This window comes from Dicentrarchus labrax, unplaced genomic scaffold, assembly GCF_905237075.1.
Source record: "Dicentrarchus labrax unplaced genomic scaffold, dlabrax2021, whole genome shotgun sequence".
Classification (NCBI taxonomy): domain Eukaryota; kingdom Metazoa; phylum Chordata; class Actinopteri; family Moronidae; genus Dicentrarchus; species Dicentrarchus labrax.
The window spans coordinates 27,571,283-27,593,465 of NW_026136718.1; the positions used below are offsets into that span (position 1 = coordinate 27,571,283).

Sequence of the window (22,183 nt, forward strand, 5' to 3'; positions counted from 1 at the left end):
AACATGGGGATTCAACATGGTGAACTCCATGGAAGGTAACCTGCAGCGGGAAAAAAACAGCTCAACCTTAGGTAACAAAAACATGATTCTTATTTTCAAAACTGCTAACAAAGGGGTGATATTGAGCCATAATTATTTTGTGCTCACAATCACCTTCTCAACACTGAAGCAATCCCAGTCAGTAAGAAGATGCCAGCTTGGTCAGCTATTCTTCTGTAGTTAGTCAGAAGCCCTGTTGTAGGGTTGTAGTGGAACACCCTGTGTGATATAATTATCATCACAAACATAGTGATTCTACCCATCTGTATACATGCATTTATGTTCTCTTTATTACCTCACTTCAAATCCAATACTTTTGTCCATTTTGGAATGGTAGGATACATAGGATCAGATAGGGATAATGAGCTGTAAACTGCTCTGTAGTAGTACACCATGACATCATTGTTGGTGTCATTACAGACTTTAAACTTTCTGCAAGAGAAGGCAGTGCAGTTATCTCAAGTCTCTGAAAGGACCCAAACAGTGGTCTCCTGCTTAAAGGTTTGATGCCCTACTACTAGTGCTGTCAACTTTAATTTGAACATTGTCATTTTTCAGTGTAATGACCTTTTCAAATTAAAATTAAAATTTTACAGTCTATAAGCGCTACAGGCAGCCAGAAGTAGTTTGCATTGTGATCAAGCCGAGGGTGCTCCACTATCAGCTTGACCTATGGCGTGTCCTATTGACCTGTCAGTTAACTAAGCTAGTAATATTGTCTTGATTGCTGCAAAAATGGAGTACACTAGAGAGCAAATAGACAAAATAAACAATAAATCTGCCAACTCACTTGCTAACGTTAACTTGCCACCCAAGTGAGGTAGACGAGCAAAGCAAAAGTGTATGACTGCTACTATTCAGCATACTCAGCTTCAGCAAGCCCCTTGCCAGAAGCTCATAAAAATGCCATTACTGATAGATAGCAAGATTAATATGCAAGAATATGCAGAGAACATGCAACCCATGGATAAGGTAAGAGCAAATGTCTTATAAAGTTTAGTCCTTACGTCATGTTTACCCACGTCACAAATGTCAAATTTTCCGAACTTCATCTTTTGAAAAAACTTTACATAACATAATTATTGTCTCACTACACAAAGAGCTCACTACTCATACAATATAGACATAGCTCCTGTGATACTGGGCTGTTGATCTATCCTATTTACAAGTGCCAATAATCTGGCTTCATGATAGGCCACATGTTGGAGAGTAAGAGGGGCACATCTGGGGGAGAGACACAGAGAGAAACTGTCATTTACATGGTTAAACCCCCCTGATAATTAGATTATAGCACAACATGTCAAGCATGCCATTATGATGAATGGGAAATGTATTCTCCTTATTACCATAATAAACATCTCCTAAGTCAAATTCCGTGTCTGTACTCATGTTTTTATTTGATAAAAAAACATATTTAACACATTAAAATGTTGGTGGAAAGGGTGTTATGCAACAATGACTTAGGAAATGAATATTTATCTAAAGATTAAAAATATATCAGTTGGAATTTCATTAGTCAAAGTTACACTTCCATTTATAGCATAAAAACCATAAAAAATGCATCCAGTGAAGGGGGTTTTTCAGTTACAAAGGGGCTCTGGAATAAAGTGTTCCACCTGTCCCTGGTCTCCTCGCTGTGTATTTTCTTTGTCTCTGTCACACCCCTCCTCTCTGTGTCTCTCTCCTCGCTGTGGGAAATGTGTGGTAGAGATGCGTCTCTTGTTGTTGTGCCGTCCTGCTCGGTAACAAAGCGTTGGTTTGAATGGGCTGACAGGTCGTGAAAATTTCATCAGCATGAGAAATGTCTGTTTTCCCCTCAACTTTCTGTTTACTGCTATCAATAATTTGTGAACAACAAACAGCAGATGTCTTACCCCCTACAAAGGCTATGTGTTTGTGTGTGTGCATATCTTGTGTGCCCTCGATTTGTTTATGCGTACATGTGAGCATCAGTGTGTCTTTGTGTGTTTGTGTATGAAACAGATGTTCCTCACCGCTAGAAGCAGACAAGGATGGACTTTGAACACTGGTGCTAATTGTGAATTAATCAATCTATTACGGTGGAGACTGAAGGGAAAAGACCACAGTGCCAGTGCCAAATAGAGTCACACTGCTGTTACTGTAATAGTACCAGGACTGTATTATGGGCCTCACCTGGCTGCTTCACCATGTTCAAGCTGTCTATCATTTCATTGTAATCATATCAGATGGCTTGTCAAGATACTTCGCTCAAATTCACAAATGTCAACCCGTTGGTGGTGCTAGAGGATGAGTCGGGATAACCAAGGCAACAAAAAGTTAACATAATGTTTGAACAATCCCACATTTTTGACCGTTCTATCAGATTAAACTGCATTTTTCTGCACAGCAGGTAGTCCGTTAGTTTACAATTAACATTGATTGCACCAAATAGACATCTCCAACTACACAAATGTATATAGAAGCTTGTGTAATCATAAAGTGGACTGGCAGCCATTGCCATCTATCCACCCATCCATGGCTAGCATGGCTAAATAAGACAGTTTTGTTAACACAAGCCAGTGCTTCTATCCTGCAGGGTTTCTAGTGGAGAGCTGAAGTGGGTATTGGACACTTCAGATGAGAGAACCGAATTAAACACAGCTTGTTGAAAAAGTAAAACCCTGTTGTATTTAGCTGCAGCTAAACAAACATCAGTGTCCATTAAATATCACTGCAAGCTGAAATTGCAGCATGCTTGGGTGAAATGAATGGCTTAAGCTGCATTATCTATTTTCCTTTGGAAATTCATTGAATGCTCCAGGGGGGCATGTAAGGCAAAGGGCAGAAAACCAGCAGATTTGGAGTTTTACTTCCCCAAACATCTCTCAGAGGCAGTGCTGTTCTTCAAGCAGAAATAATCTTATTGGTTGAAACCCCAGTGGGTGTAGGGGGCTAGAAAGGAAGCTCACTAGTACTCATACTGTACTGTATTTAGGTTTCCCATTCAGAAACAAGTGAGGGTGCACATATTGCCAGGGTGAAGAAGGCACATCTGGACAGCCTCTTGATCATTAATTTATGCCTGCTGTCAGCATACAATGTACAAATGTTGCAAAAACAAACCTTCTTTGGCTGAAATACTACTGCATGTGGTTTTTCATCACACTCTATATATGCCTTTCTGATATGAGAAAATACTTATTTCAGATCTAACAGGATAAACACACAGACACCTCAGCATCTAACTTCACTTCTCTTCCTCCGGAGTTCTTGTGCTTTCGTCTCGCAGGTTCTCATGGATCCTGGTGGAGCCTCCTGCCATGGTCCTGCTTGACAGCCATTACTAATATCACTGATATTGTTATTATTATTATTATGACTATTATTATTATTACTATTACTACCGTTACTATTATTACTATGATCACTGCTCATTGTCCCCCATCGTTGTTTTCGTAGCCATCATCTTCTTCATGTTCATCATCATTATCATCATCAGTCACTACTATTAGTGTCGTTGTTGCTACTGTTGTTGATGTGCACCTTTGTCTCTGTGTCTGTCCTTCTGTTGTTACCTCTGTCTCTGTCCTTCTCTCTCTCTCTCTCTCTATCTCTCTCTCTCTCTCTCTCTCTCTCCTTTCTTCTCCTCCTCTCTTACTTCTGTTGTGATTTTGCGCTATACAAATAAAATTGAATTGAATGGAATCTGTGCTCATTTTACTGTGCCAGCACATTGTTTTAGAATGTGCTGCTTGTTGATGCAACTTAATAATAATAATAATAATAATAATAATAATAATTAACAACAACAAATGAATTAGCATAACTTACTGAATTACAATAAGAATAGCATGTAGTGCTGCAAATTGAGCCTACACCAGTAACTGAGGAATTGTAAATTGTTATACAGTACTTAATATTGAACCAGTAACTTTTGAAAGAAGATTAGTTCTGCTTATTGTTGATAAGAGCTCAATTTAGTAAACTTGGGAGTCTTTCTCCTATAAATGTACTTGCTCTCGTATGACCTGTAGCTAATGGTGGCTAATACTTGCAAATATTACACTGATACTGCTGTTAACTGATAATACTATGGCTAAAATTATAGTTCTGTGAAGATACACATTATCTTTTCGGCAAATTCGTGCAGAAAAGGGTGTTATGTGTAGCTGTAGTGTGCAGCAGCCTGCAGAAGAGCTGATGCACATGTCCTGAATTTCAACATGTGCTGATTGGTTGAGCCACCTTTTTGAAACAGGAAATACTATAATAATGTTGTAGAAGTATAAAATAATTGGTTACATGAACATCTCCAAAGCTGGACCTATTGCTTACGTTCAGCAAAGAGACACAGCTGAACTATTTTTGGAATAGGGTGTGCTGTACTCTTGACTGACCAATGGATATTCTGGGGTCTAATGCAGTGAGAAAAAATATATATAAATATATTTTAGAAATAAATTATGCTTGCAACAAAAAAATTTCTACTTCATTTTTGGATGGGCATAAAACTCTTGAAATATTTTGATAAAAAGTTTAATGTGTAAAAAATAAAAACACAGTATCAGACATTATGGTTAGATAATGTTATAGCCTTTTCCAGGGGTGAGACAGGAAGTCCATTCATTTGCTGTTGGTTCTTTTGGGAATAAACACAAATGTAACTGAACCTTTTGGTTTATTTACCATGTAGGCAATAGGAACTGAAAAAAATTCATGTATCCATTTTTTTATCTTTTTTTTTTCCTGGTTTGGGCCACAGTGGCAACAACGTGTTCACTGCAGCATAACATCTTCCTCTGGCTGCTCACTGGGGATCTCTGGTCCCCAAGGAGCCCAGTACCCACACTGAACGAGGCTGACTTAATGCCAACAGTGTGAACGGTGCTGTGGAGTCTATCGTCCAGTACAGGGAAGCACTCCCTCAGCCGATAAATGTGGTTCTTTGGTGCCTTCATTGAGGTCAACCAGTGAGATTATTTTTGCCTCCAGAGAAAGCCTTCCACTAAGAAATGTTTGCAGACATGAAACTCCAATGCACCTAGAGCAACTGGTAAACCAAAAATACTGCACACACTTCCTTTATGTACCTGAATACACAGTGCAGATCTGGTGGTAAGATGGATGCAGGTAGAAATTTGTCTCCTTGGGATGACTATGGCTTAATCCACTAGCTGTGGCAGTTGTGTTGGTGGTGTTGGTGGGAGCGCAGAGCAGCTTAAAGCTCCAATCCCTGACCTGTGACTCCCACACTGAGGTACAGGTGCTGATTACACACCATGTGGCCATCTGTGGGCAGTAGCACACACATGCAATTATACAAGACTCTTTCCACACACACACACACACACACACACACCTATGTATGCACACAGTTGCACCTATGCACAGTGCAATACAACACACACACACACACACACACACACACACACACACACACACACACACACACACACACACACACACACACACACACACACACACACACACACACACACAACATGAGCTCTAGGTATCAAAGCAGGTAGTGCTGAGTCCGCTGACAGTCTAATAAATCTGATGTCAGAGGTGCTGAACTCGGCAGCAGGACAAAGAAAAGCTGGAAGAATACCAACAACGAGCAAAGGGAAAGACAAAGTTCTCAACAGGAAATAACACACTGTTTTTAGCAGAATAAACTTTATATATATTAATGTTATACTTGTTTCAAACTACAATGTGGTGCAAGCCCCAAACTCCAACTCTGCTTTTCCATAAAATAACCAAATTAGCCAACCAATTGAGACTGACTGACTCTTGACTTGTCTTTTCTAAAGCATCACAAGGCGTCATTATTACACTGCAGAAATGCATTTAACCATAATCATATTACAGTATAGTTTAAGTGGTGCTCATTAGAACTGCTTCACACAAACATTGTGATTGTATGGTAATTATTATAATCAGCAAGATGAGATAAACAGACAGGAACAGGGAGCTGAATGCAACTGTATAATTAGTGCAATAATATTAAATGTAATGTTTTTTGCAGTGTGTGTGTGATAATTGCACTCTAAAAGAAACATTCCTTGGAATGGCTTAAGAATTTGGTGATGCAATTAATTGATTTTGTATTGTATTTGCAGTAGAATCAAGCGGCAGCCTCCGTAGTTGGCAATTGAAGCAACATGAAAGTTACAGAAATTGCAGTTCCTTTAACAGCCACTTGAGGCAGGATACAGCAGTGAGTCAATCTCCATAAGGCCCCATATTAAAATTCCCAACTTTACAGCAGAAATAAACATGTTTACAGCCTGGTTGTTACGACCTCAGCTGTAAGATCCAGCGGAAAAGAGGTGCAACAATTAAATATAAACCCAGTGTTAAAGAAAGAGAGAAAACAGAATTATGTGTACTAACAAAATTATTTATTTAAACGTTTTAATCGTAAATGAGGAGTATAATATTAACATAAAACAACTTCCTTAAAAATAGGAAGTGACAACCATTTTAACAAAAAATATGAACTAAACAAACCAACCACTGGTCCAACAAATAAATATGAATGCAGCTCTCCCTCTACTGAGGGAGTAATAAAGAAAAGCGCACAAAGGACGTACAGCACCACTCAGCTATCTAGCGGTTTGGCCCCACTGGCCTCGTCTGCTTCTGCTGTCTCTCTTTTAAAGCAATCAGAATGATTGCCAAACCACTGCAGATGCGCCTGACCAGCCGGAGGGGAGGGCGGTACCTTGAACAGGACACAGGACAGAGCAGAGGCAAAACACACTACACTCGTAACACTGGCACAAAAAACTGTTTTTTCCTCTATAGCTAATTTCTCCGTTCATGACAACAGTACAACTGAATTTCAAGGCTTAAATGTATGGGTAATTAAGGACATGGCTGCTTTAAGTGCCGTCACATGCTGCTGGTTTCAGGAACAATTTCCACATTTTTGGATTTTTAATTATACGGTCTATGATTAAAATGTATGTCACCATTTATTTTCGCCCGCAGTATGCAAGTGTTGCCCACATGCCTACAGTTTGTGAACATTTTCTGTATTGTTGATTTCAGTTCTTACAAGTGGTTCATGGGAGCTTTTTAGTTAAAAAATTCTGGCTTAAAATGAGGTAAAGCTGGACCTGAATACTTCAGATATTCATTTATTGAGTAAGCATTTGGTTTTCGATTTTGGGATGTGGATATTCGCACACGTACCTCTGTCTGTTACTGCACATGCATTGCCCTGCCCTGCTTCTTTATGATACAGTGAGAGAAAAACAGAAAGTATCCGACACATACAAGCTGTATTTTTCTGCTCTCTTAACTTTATTTGTTAAATCACCCAAAAAACAACTTGCATTGTGGATTTTTTCACCCGTAATTCCATTTTCTTAACAGCAGACGAGCCGTCTGGAGGGGGCGAATGTCTCTCTCTGGTTTTCTTTCATTATTTATATTTCTTGCTAAATACTATCGCAAAGATCTTAAATGTAGCTCTCTGAATCTTGCAGAATCCCTGTATTCCATTTTTGTTGTGAAAATGAAGCCTGCAAAAGAGCTGCTATAGCCATGTATGCACTATGTGCCAATGTGAAGTTTTCTACTTTGTACACATTTGATTGGTGCTTTATCACTGCTAACCCACTGTAGCACAACATCTGACTCAAGCTATTTGTCAAGTTAAGTAAAAGCAGCAAGAAAGTCCCCAGGGAGGTGTACATTTGACATTATTTTGGAGGAGCTGTAATAGTTTGTGGCATGTGAGCGGAAGGCAGGGGACTTTGATGGAGCTGAAGGGCAAGATGGTGAGGAGAACATTTTTTTTTTTTATAAAACATCTGGTCGTCTGCTGGGCAGATTGTGTGGGACTCAGATGGGAGCAGCTTCACAAGGATGAAAACCCGTCTTTAAGTAATGTGGTGAGAAGAAGCACCTTTAGGCCTCTCCTCTTTGTACATTAAGTGCAGCTCAGCTGAGTTTTGTGACAGCTTGTCGGCTTACCTAATAACCACTTCCTGTTTGTGGCAGGTCTTTTCAACACCAGTGAGGTGAGATTGCCTGGTTTTTCAAACGTCACTTCTCAGTTTTAAGAGAAATCTCAATTTTCCATCTGTCAGACTATTATTTATCCATTCACTTCTGACGTGTCATTTTTTTCACATTTTCATGCACAAAGGTTTGTGTGTGTCTTCTGTGTGGGTTTCAGCGTGTCTGTGTTTGTGTGGTCCAACTTGGCAGTGCAGTTCTGGTATCCTGCAGAACGCCACTTATCATCTGGGATCCCCTTTATCCCCCAGCACGTAGCACAGGCAGGTGCCATATGTGTGTGTGTGTGTGTGTGTGTGTGTGTGTGTGTGTGTGTGTGTGTGTGCGCGTGCATGCATGTGTGTGTGTGTGTGTGTGTGTGTGTGTGTGTGTGTGTGTGTGTGTGTCTATCACTGAGTCAGTCCCTAGATGAACCACCCAGACTCAATTCCCAGTTTGTCACAGCATTTCCTGTCATGTTGCCAGGGATCAAACTGAACAGAGATATACTGAACTACACAAGTTCACACTATGCTGAGCAGCAGTGATGGTGAAGCCACTCAGTAAAGGTCTAGTTTTCCAAGAAGCCTCCACTTCTCTTTGGAGATCTTCAATTGTACAGTGACTTTAGCACTGTATGCACTGTCTGCATGACTATCAATAGCTACATTTACATGGGGCCTAATATTCTTGTTATAATCCGTTTAAAAGCCCAAACACCATTAAAATGCTCAACTGGTTGCAGAGGGGTAGCAGTGTTTCTCACTAGTTACATAGACTATGACGGCCAGACACGGTCTAATTTCCATTGAGGAGGATCTATTGGCAAAAATGGAATATAATATTCATAGGTATGTTTTCATCAGTGTATAATTGGCAGAATAAAGGAATCATTGCGTTTTCATTCCCTTTACCTTACATTGAGTCCGCCATGTTTAACCACTATGTCTCTACAGAAGCCCACAATGGACAAACCCTACCAGGAATATTAATGCCAAATTTCACCAAAGAAATCTGGACCTTGTCATCATATCTTGTTCTGGACTGAAGTGCCAGCCAACATTGCCATAGGCATTGCTGCTAGTGAGGCTAAACGAGAAGAATGAACACCTTTCTGTATACAAACAGTATTTAAGGGCCCTTGCTGTGGGCCTACCACATAGCTGTCGAGCATTACAGTGGCCAAATATAAAAGGGATATATAAAGCAGATTAATCTGCCCATGTACAGTAGATGGGAGATGCTAACTCAAGATTGTGCATCTTAAATTGTTTTTCAGGGTGAAAATATAATCAATGCACAAAATATAAGTTTAGAAATGACTTCGGTATACAGATTTAACAGTACATATGTCACATCCAACTGTATACAATTAAGCTTTCTCTCACACACACACACACACACACACACAAACACATACACATACAGGACAGCATTAACCCCCTTCAGGATTATCATTACCATCACTGCTTTTACTTATGGTGCTCCTCTCAGTGCTGAGAGAAAAATAATGTGGCTGCTTTCATAAAGTATCTGTAATGGACCCCTAATGGATTTGTCAAATTGAGTCGGGGGGGGGGGGCTGCTGGGAGGGAGGGAGGGAAATGGACACAAAGTGGTCTTTGATCAGTGTATATGCGTAAAAGTACATGTGTGCATGTGTGTGTAACGAGTGTATGTACAGCAGGCCTGCTTTGGTTAGTCTCATGTGCCTCGAGAGCAGTTTTCTACCAGAATACACAAACACGAGAGTGACAAACTAATTGTCACTTTTTCTTGGTGTATTTCTTAGCAGTACCTTAATACTGGCATACATTTTTAAAAAGAGATTAGGGTTTCTCTAAAATGGCATTTTCAAAATCTTAATAATTTACTAGAAGTTGAAGTTATGACAGATGAAAGACTGCTTCACATCCTGTGACAACCTGCTCCGTGTCAGGGCGTGTTGTCACACATGACAGTGTGTGCTGTCACACAGACAAGTGTGCCGTATTTGCAGACTCACTTCCATTTCCTTTGAAGTATAATTACATGCTTCATATCACAGACTGACACCCACCACACACCAAGTATCATTTCAAACTTTTTCAAAAGTGTAATAAAATTATTCAAAACTGCATCTTACTAAGTACAACATGAGGGGAGCTGTGACAACACACTCCGACATTAATGTGACAATATGCCCTTAAAAGGCATTTGTGAAAATTGTCTGAGCACTTTTATTATTATTAGTTAAATGATAAAAGAGAGATAACTTGGTACAGCCCAAGTAAAGGCTCAAAAGTAATTGAAAAAATCTTAAAATAAATTGTAAAAATATAAAAAGAGAGCGAGTAAAGAGACACAAAAACACAGGGAATTTGGTCTCTTGGTATTATCTCAAATTGGTGAATGTTTCCTCACTTTAAAACAGTATGTAGTAACCAGTATGTGTATAGATTTAAATTATTAGCCGATTATTTACCCTGGCTAAATTTTTCATACGTGTGTCTGTTTCTACAATATTTTAATTATAGTGAAGATTTTGAAGATTTCAAGGAATCAAGTCAGCTTTTTACATCCCTATATTCTTCTAACATCCTTGTATGGACACAAGTTAAAAATGATTACATTAGTAATTTGAAGCTATCAGTCTGCTAGAATAAAAATGTCATGCCCCCTATGCATTACAGTCTCATCCTAAATTATAATTATGGAGGTTTGGTTGTCATGCAGAACAAAGAAGACAATTTTGTTGCAGCTATGAAGCAACTGACCTTCAACTCTTCTGAACACCAATATGAATTCCAAATGGTTAATCCAGTCTCCTTCATCCTATGACACATTCATAAGAGCCTTGTCAAACCACCTCAAAGACCTGCTGAGACAGGAACTGACATCTTTCATGAACCTGTGACTCAGGTTTGTTGATTTCTTTATGAGGGGACGATTTTAAAACATCACGGAGTTCACTTTTTAAATGGTTTATGTGACGGTTCATTCCTAATCTTGTCTGAAATGAGGAGCTTTTATATCACTATTCCACATGCTGGCAGGACTGAAGTCACATGCCACAAGATAGAATGTTAATTTTAAATTGCTGTACTGGGAAACGAATTAGAAATGTTTATGAATATTCAAATCATACCTAAATATTGAACATTTTAGGAATGTTTTTACTTTTAAACAACCAGGAACATCTAGGCTGCTCTCTGCCATAGTTTGGTGGTTCAGTTAAGTCTTTGAGTTTGTTACACAAAAACCACTCCAAACAGTGGATCAATTGTGCAAATGCTAACAAACTATACAACTGGCACACCACATTGATGAGCTGAAGAATCATGTGGAATATTTCTGGAAGATCAGCTCATGATTTACATTTATTTCCAATCAGTGCCAAAAAGTAGTGGAGCTTGTTATATAACGAGGGGGAGAGTTAGGGTGCGGCGTTTGAGGTGGTGGATGGGCGTGTAGCACACCTGACTTTCATGTGGAGAGCTGACTTCACAATCTGACAGTAAACCCAACAGTTAATGTTCACATTACCAATAACCACAAACCCAGTGTTAGTTGCCTACCCATAAATAGACCATGAAACTGGCATATATGCCATAACCATCTGCTGATCTTTCCCTAACTTTAATATCTGCCATGCTCAATCTTTTATAAACTCTGGCATTTAACTTTAAAAAACAGTCTCAGAAAACATGGAGAGTTTTTATTAGAATACTAAAATCTACTAAACCTTCAGACATTTTCCAAATACGAAGCTTTTTCATTAAACTCAAGCCTATAACTTATTCTAAAATGTGGCCCAAACAGATAATTAAATTATAAGTGTTATTAAGGTGTTGAATTTGACAGCATTTGACACCAAACTGGAGTGGCCAGGTAGTTTTTTTTTTATGGGTGACAGCTGCCACCCTACTAGATCTGCCCTGTATGTCACTGCTAACTCAATTGTTGGCCTGGGGAGGCTGTAAACTCACTGATGTATTGTGTCACCAGCTACTTCTCTTCACCTAACAGTAACAGCCTGCCCGCACATACAGACTCAAAGCTGGAGGACTCCTCTCCCTCTCTTGAAGCTCGCTGCTGTGTTTAGTGCTGTGGCATGTCTGCCCCGAAGGCTTCTCAGCCGTGTTTTATAATCTTCAATACAGCCTGGATTCACCAAATAGTGTACAAATAACACATTAATTCATTTTGCATGTTATCATTATGCCTTTTTTTCTTTGCATGTGTCATTTCACACACTTTCTACTGACTTGGATTGTGCAGAGGTGGCGTCATTTTACGTATGAATGTGAAAAAAAAGTCAGGTCACGAGGTAAGTCAAGTTCTTCAAATTCTCCAGATATCACCACAGCAAGACTTCTTGAATGAGCAGGCTGCTATCTGGAGGTTTCATTCACAATGAATGGCAGCCTGTCGCACCCATGAGTTTCAGTCAGCATGTGTGAATGTGCTATAGTGGACGACAGTTCATCCATCTGCTCCGTTCAACAGTCAGTGATTTTGAGATTGAAGCTCAGGTTTGGGGACTTAAAAGAAGGAAGCCAGTAAAGAACAAAGAAAACTTTCTTGGGAAATCTGACAAAACCAGTAATGCTTTCGACTTCATCATAATGCTGACTGACTGATTAACTTGAACACTGTTGCTAATTGTATCATGATATTTGAGATACATGAGGAAGATGATGCAAAAATGCTGTCCATCTGTCTCATTTGAAAATTACAGTAATCTTAACTGTAAACCAGCATAAGGAGACAGCATGTGGTCATTGGTTCTTTTGAGAACAGTTTCTGCATTAATCAACAATTAAGGACAAACACTCTCACATTAAAGATAAAGGGAACATTATATATACTTATTATTTACAAGTAAATACATGGAAGTAAAGATGAAAATACATTCGGATTGAATTATGTTCTGATTTATTGCTTTCTATGCTCATTCTTGTAATCTCTCTCTCCCTTTCTTTCTTGCAAACACACAAGCACACATACACACACCCACCGAATGAGAAGCAAAGGTCACCGGCTGACTGCAAACGTCTGCAAGTCGCTCCGAGATAATGAAACAAACATCTCATTCTATTTGGTGCCAGCAAACTCAGAAGACTCTCACACGCCAAATATACATAAAATGAAAAATAAATTGAAATAAACAAATTAAATAACTTTGCCACAAACATTCCGCACACTTGACCACCCTGACACTCTCACTCTCTCACTCTCTCACTCCCTCACACACACACACACACACACACACACACACACACACACACACACACACACACACACACACACACACACACACACACACACACACCTTCACAGTGCCCAGCAGTGTTCACCCGAGTCCAGTCGGAAGTCTGCTCTGGCCACAGCTCAATTTGTCCGTTAACTAAAGGTCATGCCGAGCGTGTTTTACCAAGGAGTCGGTATTTCAGAGCTCATTTGCTCCCTTTCACTTCTCGCCTACAGCTCGCAGCATTCAAGGCAGCAATTTACAGGCAGACAGAGAAAGTAGCCAGAAAGACATAAGTTACGTTTCTGTCTGACTGTCAAGCCAATTTCATACAAAGTATAGAAATAGTAAGGGAGGAACAAGTAAATCGTTCAGTCAGCTAGGGTTCAAGTGAGATCAAGGAAAATGTACATTGTCTTTAAACGATCATAATCTAATCTAATCTATACAAATGCTAATCAATGCAGTGACACTGCCTTCGTTTGCAGCAAGTCCTGCAGTCCTAATGGAATGCTTTATTTTATGCATGCCAATCACCTCTGTACATACCTAGCCGATGAGAACCCTCTGGTAGTGGTTTGCTATTGGCCGACATAGAGATGCAGAGTTAGTACACAAGACACAGGTTTAAGGATAGCACATAAACCATAAAAATTACATTACAAAAAGCATGTTAGAGACATTTAAAAAAAGTATAAGCTAAAATGTAAGCCTGGAATGAATAAATTGTAAGATTCAATCCAAGGCATTGGTGAAGAGCATCTGGATTCTACACATTTTAACTGACAAGTGTAAATGGGACGTGTAGGACCGACCCGGTGTAACTTCTTCCCTGTTCAGTGGTCCTCACTTCAAAATATAGCATTGTAGTTGTCCCTATAGTGTCATTCCTGGATGGGTCCACCATCAAAGTAAGGTAACATATTGTAAAGAGGGAGAAAGTCTGCATATGGAGGTGGTGGGGTGGATGGATGTCTCAAACAGTTACATCAGGTACAGTAAACAAGTTATGTACTTAAAGGACATAGTTGGCATCTAGTGGGTTTTTTGCAGTGATTGCCAGTGTTTTGTTTGTCCCTTTTAGGCTACTGTAGAAACGGGGTGGTTCAACGGCTCATTCCAAGGTAAAAGGATAGATAACTCTCACCTAATTCAGGTGAATATACACTAATGAAAATATACCTATGGATATTATATTCCATTTCTGACAATAGATCACCTAGTTATAGTTACACACTGGAGCTTTAAGTTATGTTTTTATTTATTTATTTTTATTCAAGTTATTGTCAAGTACGCAATGTAACTTACGACCTAAACTTAACCAAACTTACGACCTAAACTTAACCGACCTAAACTTAACCAAACGACCTAAACTTAACCAAACCATTTACAAAGTTAACCACACAAGCTCTATATTAAAAGTCTAACCGGACGTTGCATATTTGTTTTTGTTAACTTTAACGTGGAGCCATGCATATTTGCAAAGAACATAAGAGGGGCACCTGCAGCATTGTATTTTTCGGTAGATGGCCACTGACCTAGTGTCATTATTTGACTGAGTATTTAAGTTGGTCATAACAATGTGCTGATAGGACAGGATGACAATTACTTCAATTAAAATGTATCTACATTTGAAAGACTGTCATTAAAAGATTCCATCTTCATGTAGAACTTTTGTACCTTCTTTCGGAATGACACTGTGACTGCAATGCACGTGAAATATTAGGAATGCAAAGGCAGTCAAGAAGGAGTATCTACAGACGGGGTAATGTTTCTGTGACCTGGAAACTGTGAAAAAGAGAGAGTGAGACAGCAAGTAGAGAGGGAGATAACCTCAACTTTAGCTGAAGCAATGACAATCACGTATTCTAAAAACAAATGTCACAGGAGTGAAAAGGAAGTTGACATTTTTTGAATTCCTAGATTGTTTGGTTTCCACTCATCACACTAGGGAACACGAGAGCAGCTTCAATTGTCTGGCAGTTGTCTCTGTTCACTACATGGTTCCTTTACTGTATTCTCTTTAGTCTTCTATATTTAAACCATTCGATGTGGCTCTTCTCTACATTAACATTCAGGGGACAGCAAGCAGAGCTAGGAATTAATGAGGAGGGTAAAGGTTAGGGTTTGGCAACACAGTAGAAGGAGTCATCGTTTGATAGCTGCCTGGTCAACAATCATAGCAGTGTGATAATACAATAATCCCTCTTCCATAGACGCACATACCACAATCAAATTAAAAACAAAAAAAATCAGCTTTCTTTTAATTGGATATTTGCTTGTGCTTTAAAACTCACTCTTCTGTGTGCATAAAACAAACAAGTTGAAAATCCTGTATTCCCAGAGGGATCCTTCACTGAGGATTTTGGCCAGGCATTTGTTGTTGTTTGTTTTTTTCTTTATTTCCAATCTACAGTGTTTCATTGAGTTTTAATTAGCACAACAAAGGATCAACTGTCCTCCACTGACATCACTCTAGGGAGAAACTCTTGCTTCCAAAAGCTCAAGAGCAAGATAATCTTACAGTTTCTGCACATGCGATATGTGAAAGATCTGAGCATGGCGGGCAGAGTGACAGTTGAAGTCTGTCAATTAAGGGAATTTGGGATCCGAGGAGCCTCCCCATTTTTTACCACTTCACTACGAGAAGCATGTTGGGGTATTTTACCTTTTAATTTATTCTATTGTGTAACACCAATTTAGATCGAATCTGACCTAATATTATAAATCATCTGAAATGTTGATTTTTGTAACCAAAATTAAAAAAAAAAAATCTGCAATAGAAAATTGGTAGTAATGTTCATTATGGAATTTGGTTGGAGTTGGGCACATCAAGAGAAATAGATGGTGGTGGTTATTTTCTAAGCCATTGCACATAATGGCACAACAATGACGTTAAAAGATAAAATATGAGTCTCCTATTTTCTATTTCTATTTCTATTCTATTTCCTATTCTATTTTTTAACTTTGGAGAGAACTAGGCTACCCGTTTCCCCTTAACTTCATTCCAAGTCTGGTTACTTTGGTATTGGCCTGCTGTAAACGAGCATATATCTTCTTTGATACATATGGAGTCACCGCCTGCTTCTTAACAACCTCCAACAATGCTAACTCCTCCAGATCCCACAAACTGACTGACAATGTTCAGTGTCTATGAGCCCTCACTGAATTGCACATGCACTCAAAGATACTTGTGTGTCATCCAGCACTGAAATTCTCCTTAACATTTTCACAGTTCTTTCCAAATGTATCGACTCACAATATTCCACAGATCTCTTTCTCTCTCTATTAAGAACTACACAAATCCTACACAGCCATTTTCTTTTCTGTTTATTCATTTGTTCATTCATCCATTGTATGTCATATAACTGCTTCATGAAAGCCCAGAGATCTGATATACAAACCTCACTGTAAGGCATCTCATTGTGATCTTTGGAAGTACACCTACTGACTCTCCACACAGGAGGAAGAAACTGAACAAGGGCTGCAGTTTTTTCTTGAGAAACCATGTTGTTATATTTGAAATAAACGGTGCAGACTTGTAGACTTAATTCTTTTTTTTTTTTGGTGCTTTGTACACCACCATCCAAATGCCATTGAGCTCCATTGTACCGAGGTGAGCTATAGCCGATATCTCCGAACCTCAACAAAATCACACCAACACTATTATCTCGTAAAAGAGAATAAAAGGAAAGGATATTCCCTGGTGATTTCGGGCATGAAGACATGGCCTCAGACATGCATGCACACACACACACACACAGCCTGGAGGTATCAGCTTGCCTTTGTGCAGAGATGAGTAGTCAGGGCCGTCCTTATCATTGCTTGATGATAATAAAGAAGGTGGGATGCTTTTCTCCCACATGGAGAGCAGATAACAAAGAAAGTGCTGGACTGTCTGAGATACCATGCCACAGACCAGCCTCCCATCCTCTCCATCATCCCCTCCCCTTCTTTTCCTCTCTTCCCTTTTGTTGTTTGAGAGACACATCAGATCGTGTTGCAGAAAAAAACAGTGAATAGACGACAGGTGATACCGCGTCTGCTTGCAGGTAAGGAATGTCAGATGGTATTAAGAGGAGAAAAAAGCTGAGGGAGAAAAGAGGGCTGGGGAAAATCAAAGAGCAGCAGGAGCATAACAATGTCAGGAAGCTGGAAATATCAATGTACCATTTGTAAAAAAGGAGCATTTATCAAGTGCTTTGTAGAAAGTAATAGATGGAAAATGTATATGAATTACAACAAAAAAAGACAAAAAAGAAAAAGTGGAAAATTACATAAAAAGAACTGATTTAATGATTTTTATACAAACAATTTAAAACTTTATGGTTAAAGATTAAAGTAAGATATGATGTGTGCGTTAACTTCCACTCAAAGAATAATAAAAAGCTTGAGTGAAAATATCCAGACAAGACTGACAGAAGAGACTGAAAGAAGGGGTTAAAAAGGTCAAGCTTCAAAATTAATTTCTTCCATGCACCTTACACACACAAACACACACACACACACACACACACACACACACACACACACACACACACACACACTCACACTCACACTCACACTCACCAGTTCCACAGGGAAAACTTGGATTCTAATAACAGCAACTGAAGTTTCACCGGCGTTGGGTAAAAAAAACAAGAATTGAGTGAATAAAAGAAAACTTATTTTACTTGTTTCCCCAACTTTTTGTTATAATGAGCAGCCAGCTGTTCAGGTAATGCGACACCTTCTGGTGCTTGTGCCTCACTAAAAGCCCCAATGTACTCAAATTGGTGGTGGATTTGTATACCCGTCATTATTGTGTGTGTATGTGGGCGTGTTCTGCAAATGTGTAGTTGTCCCTTAAATTCTGGGCTGCAGACACCTGATAGACAGAAGATGAGATTTACGTCACATGGACCCTCATTGACCCTCATGGCTACACAAATGAGTAAATTATGTAAATGAGCCCAGCGGCACAATGAAACAGACGCTGGTCAACCATACAGTAGTCACTCCCCATCTTTAAACTTTCCATGCCCTCCCGAGTCACCTCTACACAGAAAAATACATATAAAATGGAGGCAAAAACAAATATATTCAGCAATGCCATTTTCTTTTATTAGCCAACTTGCCAGCACAAAATGTCACCTCATGAGTATGGATATGGACAAATGTAATTTCAGTGTTTAACAACTCAAGGACAGCCACACCCTTGATGGATATAAGTTGAGGGCAAAAGTTTTTTAGCAGCAGTGCAGTCAGACAACTGACAACTAACTTGAAATGTTTATTATAGCAGTATAACTAATTAGATTTTGGTGTCTGGGCTCCGACCTCTTAACTCCACACAGATATGTTTACATAGAGATTTTTGGGAGCGATTAGCAAATACCTTAAACCCCCTTACCGGAGCCTACCGGTGGATGCTGGGGGTGGAGGTGGGGCTTATAGTACGACAGACTGCAATCCGGATGCAGGGCAGGGCAGCATTGGAGGGAGGGAGAGCTGGGAAATGTTTGCAGCTTAAATAGGTCACCAGATTGGAAGGGTGTGCTTGGTTAGTGATTATGGAGAGTGAGGCGTGTCACGTGTGTATAGCAGTGCAGCTCAAATTGACTGCCTGAACTAGCTCACAGGCATCGCTCCATTAGTTGTGATGTTATGGTAGTGGCTGGAGTACCAAGAGGCTAACAATGACAGTGCTAACATGCCAATGTTTTGCAAGTATAATTTTGACCCTATTTACAATCTTAGTTTAGTGATGTTAGCGTGCTAATATTTGCTGAAATGTAATCTAGCAATAAACACAAAGTGCAGTTGAGGATGATGTCATGAGACACACTGTCTTGATCCAATGACATTTCTAATAGTTGTCGAGACCATTTCGCTCAAAACCAAAAATGTGGACATTGTGGTGCTAGCTAGAGGAAAAGACATCGGATCACCAACGTCATTAGGATTCATCTTCTGAGGACCATGGATGGATGGTGGTCCATTCCTTTTCCTGAATCAAATTCTAACCATACCTGGTCTTTTTCAAGGCAAGTTTCTATTGTTTGGAAAATGACTCATGCTGTCTATACATCAATGCCATGGCAATCTAATAACTAAGATTCTGTATTTCACTCTGCACCAAATGGTAGACGGACCAACAGTGCAATCCCTCTAGAATTATTAAACTATTCACTACCACAAATGGAGAGCCACTTCTGTAGTCCTATAGATTATTTGGCCAGTTCTTCTGTGGATTTTATCTGGTTGCTAGGAGATTTCATATGCTTTACAACTGTAAAGCATATTACTTTACTTTGTAAATGTCAATAATGTGATTTTTGTTGTTCATTCAGCATTCTGACAGGCTTTGTGCATTAAGGGTTCATTTTGTACTGAGCTATTACTGAGTCTTCACAGTCTGCATAGGTCACCTATATTGGTGGTTCCAACTGATCCTAATGCTATACACATCAGTCTTGGAGCATTCTCTTATGATTGTGGAACTAGGGAGGAACAAGAATGTAAACAATGTATATGATATTGGCTGTCTTGGCTAACGTGTGGGGTTTGAAAGACGTGAAAAGGCATTTACCAGGAGAGGTTGTCTACTGAAAGCTATAATATTTCCGCAATAAAACGTCTAAAAATGCAAAACCTAAGCTACTTACATCATCCTAAATATTTCCAATAATGTTCATTTTATTCAAGGTAAGGTAAACATTTACGAGTGAGGCTCCATTTGCTATAACTTCCAGGTAAACGGCCCAGCCCCAATAGCTGCATGTACCTTCTCAAAGGACTCTGATTGTTCCGATTCCACGTAGTTTGGCCACAAACACTTAGATTAAAGCCTGACAAGATGGAATTTCTTCCTCACAAGATTAGGTTGTTTAACAATGAAGATAACAACTTGCTACTTCACAACTTCATTTTATGTTTTTGTTTTGATGTGAGCGACCCCCCTAGTGGCAGGAATATGTAAGAACAACTTAAACTGCTTGATGGGTAGTGTAATCTAAAACAATGCATAATATTTTTATGTGATCATGTTTTGAAAGTACAATAAAGTGGTGAAAAAGTAGTATAACATGATACAAGTACCTTGAACAATCCACTACTAAGCATCCTACCATTCTCATTACGGTTGCTTTTGGTGTTCATTTCTTTGGCGTTGCTATCCTCTGTGCTCATTTTATTTAAATGGATGAGTAATGTTTTAGATTTAAAATTCTCTCCCTCCCTCTCCCCTCCCCCCTCTCTGATACAGTGCCACCAGATGCCTGCAGCCTCAACACCTGTTAAATACCAACCCCCGTCTCTGTGTGTGTACATGTGTGTGTACGCACTACCCCCTGACACATGCAGAACACGGTAAGACAAAACCACAGCAGGTAGGCAACATTGTACTGCAGGTCCTTTTACTCCCCCCTCTGGTCCTCTGTTACTGAATGTTACTGGAGGAGGATCCTCCAGAGGACGGCATACAAATACACATAGTCACGGGGCTGGCCTGGTGTGGTGTGTTGCATGGTAACCGGTGCACCTACACACTCATTATCGGCTCCCATCACTTGGTTACTCGGGAACCAAATGACACTGTACTGCAATTTCCCGCTTACCTCTAACTGTGAGACGGTTTTTGTGGCTACTTTCACTTTTGCTTTCCACCATTGAACACGTGCTGCATTATGGGTAGATCATGTCAAACAAGACAGCATGCATCACTATATTCCCCTCATGTGTATTTGATTTGCATTCTAAAAGGAGGACAGTTTTGTTGACTTGTTTACTGGACTCAGTCTCATAGCAGCAGAGGTTCGTGTAAACTGATTAACCTGAATGACTCTGTAACCAGAGACTGACCAGCAGCATGTAAACACAGCCAGAGATGGATGGAAGAAAACAACTAATTATCTCAATTTAGAAAGAAAACAAGGGCATGCATACACATTCACAGATCCAGTGCAACAGTGCAAGTGCTTGAGCTGTAAGCAAACTAAATCTATATATTTACCTTGGAAAGAGCTGAGCTGGTTGAATGCCCCAGTAGTTGCCTCAGTCTGTGTGTGTGTCTGAAGAGGGGGCAGTAGAGGATAAAGGCCGTTCTGAGAGCTTCTTTTCTATGCAGCTGCTGCCAGTGTTTCTCTTCTACAGCAGACAGGGAGAGCTGACACTGCCCACAAAACACACTGCTTGGTTACTTGTATGACTGCTCACCTACACCTTTCTGACTGCTCACCTGTCTACAGTAACTGTCTGCCCTCTGCACTCACCTTTACACCTGTTAGCCTGCCCTGGCTGTGTTTTAGTTTGCCTGAAAGCTAGCGTCTCTCTCTCCCTGTGTGTGTGTGTGTGTGTGTGTGTGTGTGTGTACTGGCATTAGCATAGCCCTTCCTCCTCTCTTACCTGCACTCATCCAACCTGTTTGGCAGTGTGTTGCCTGCGTGTGTGTGTGTGTTTGTGATTGGCACTGGTGTCTGTTTCCATGCTGTAATTCACAGTGGTTAGGTTTTAGAAAGTGTAGTCAGACACACACACATACACACAGCTAATATAAGGCAGTCCAGTGATATTGTTTATTCATTGTGGGAATGAAGTAAAATTCCATTGAGCTTTAATTAGTTTATTTTTTGGGTTAATACTTATCCATGTTTGTTTTCTCAAATCAAACACCTTTAACTGTTAGATAATCCTTCTGGAACTTTGGAAAGGACACACCATTCTGTGAACTGTACTGAACTAAATACATCTAATGACATTTTAAACCATTTATCAAATCAACAACTAAAACTCCTCCTGTGTCACTCAAATGGGAGGCTGGGAGACTAGGGATTTTTGGCGACTAATTTCTATGTCGATTAAACAGATATTTAAATTTACACTAGTCAACTGAAAGTCAAAATTGAGCACAATTTAAAAACTTAACATTATAAAACATTATAGAGTGTAACATAGTGT

The 22,183-nt window shown here is 39.6% G+C and overlaps 1 protein-coding gene across 6 annotated transcripts in view; it reads right to left on the reverse strand.

The window, feature by feature from the left end:
• The window catches only part of LOC127350801 (inactive N-acetylated-alpha-linked acidic dipeptidase-like protein 2), a 479,274-nt gene that overhangs the window by 450,990 nt on the left and 6,101 nt on the right, over positions 1-22,183 (reverse strand). For 3 of the 6 annotated variants that reach the window (XM_051377804.1, XM_051377803.1, XM_051377805.1), the window contains exon 1: positions 21,240-21,580. The exons of 1 other annotated variant lie outside the window; for it this stretch is intronic. The gene's annotated coding sequence lies outside the window, so the exon portion shown is untranslated. Of the gene's footprint in view, positions 1-21,239; positions 21,584-22,183 lie in introns of those variants that run through there. 2 more of the 6 variants (XM_051377799.1, XM_051377798.1) reach the window with 2 other exon arrangements.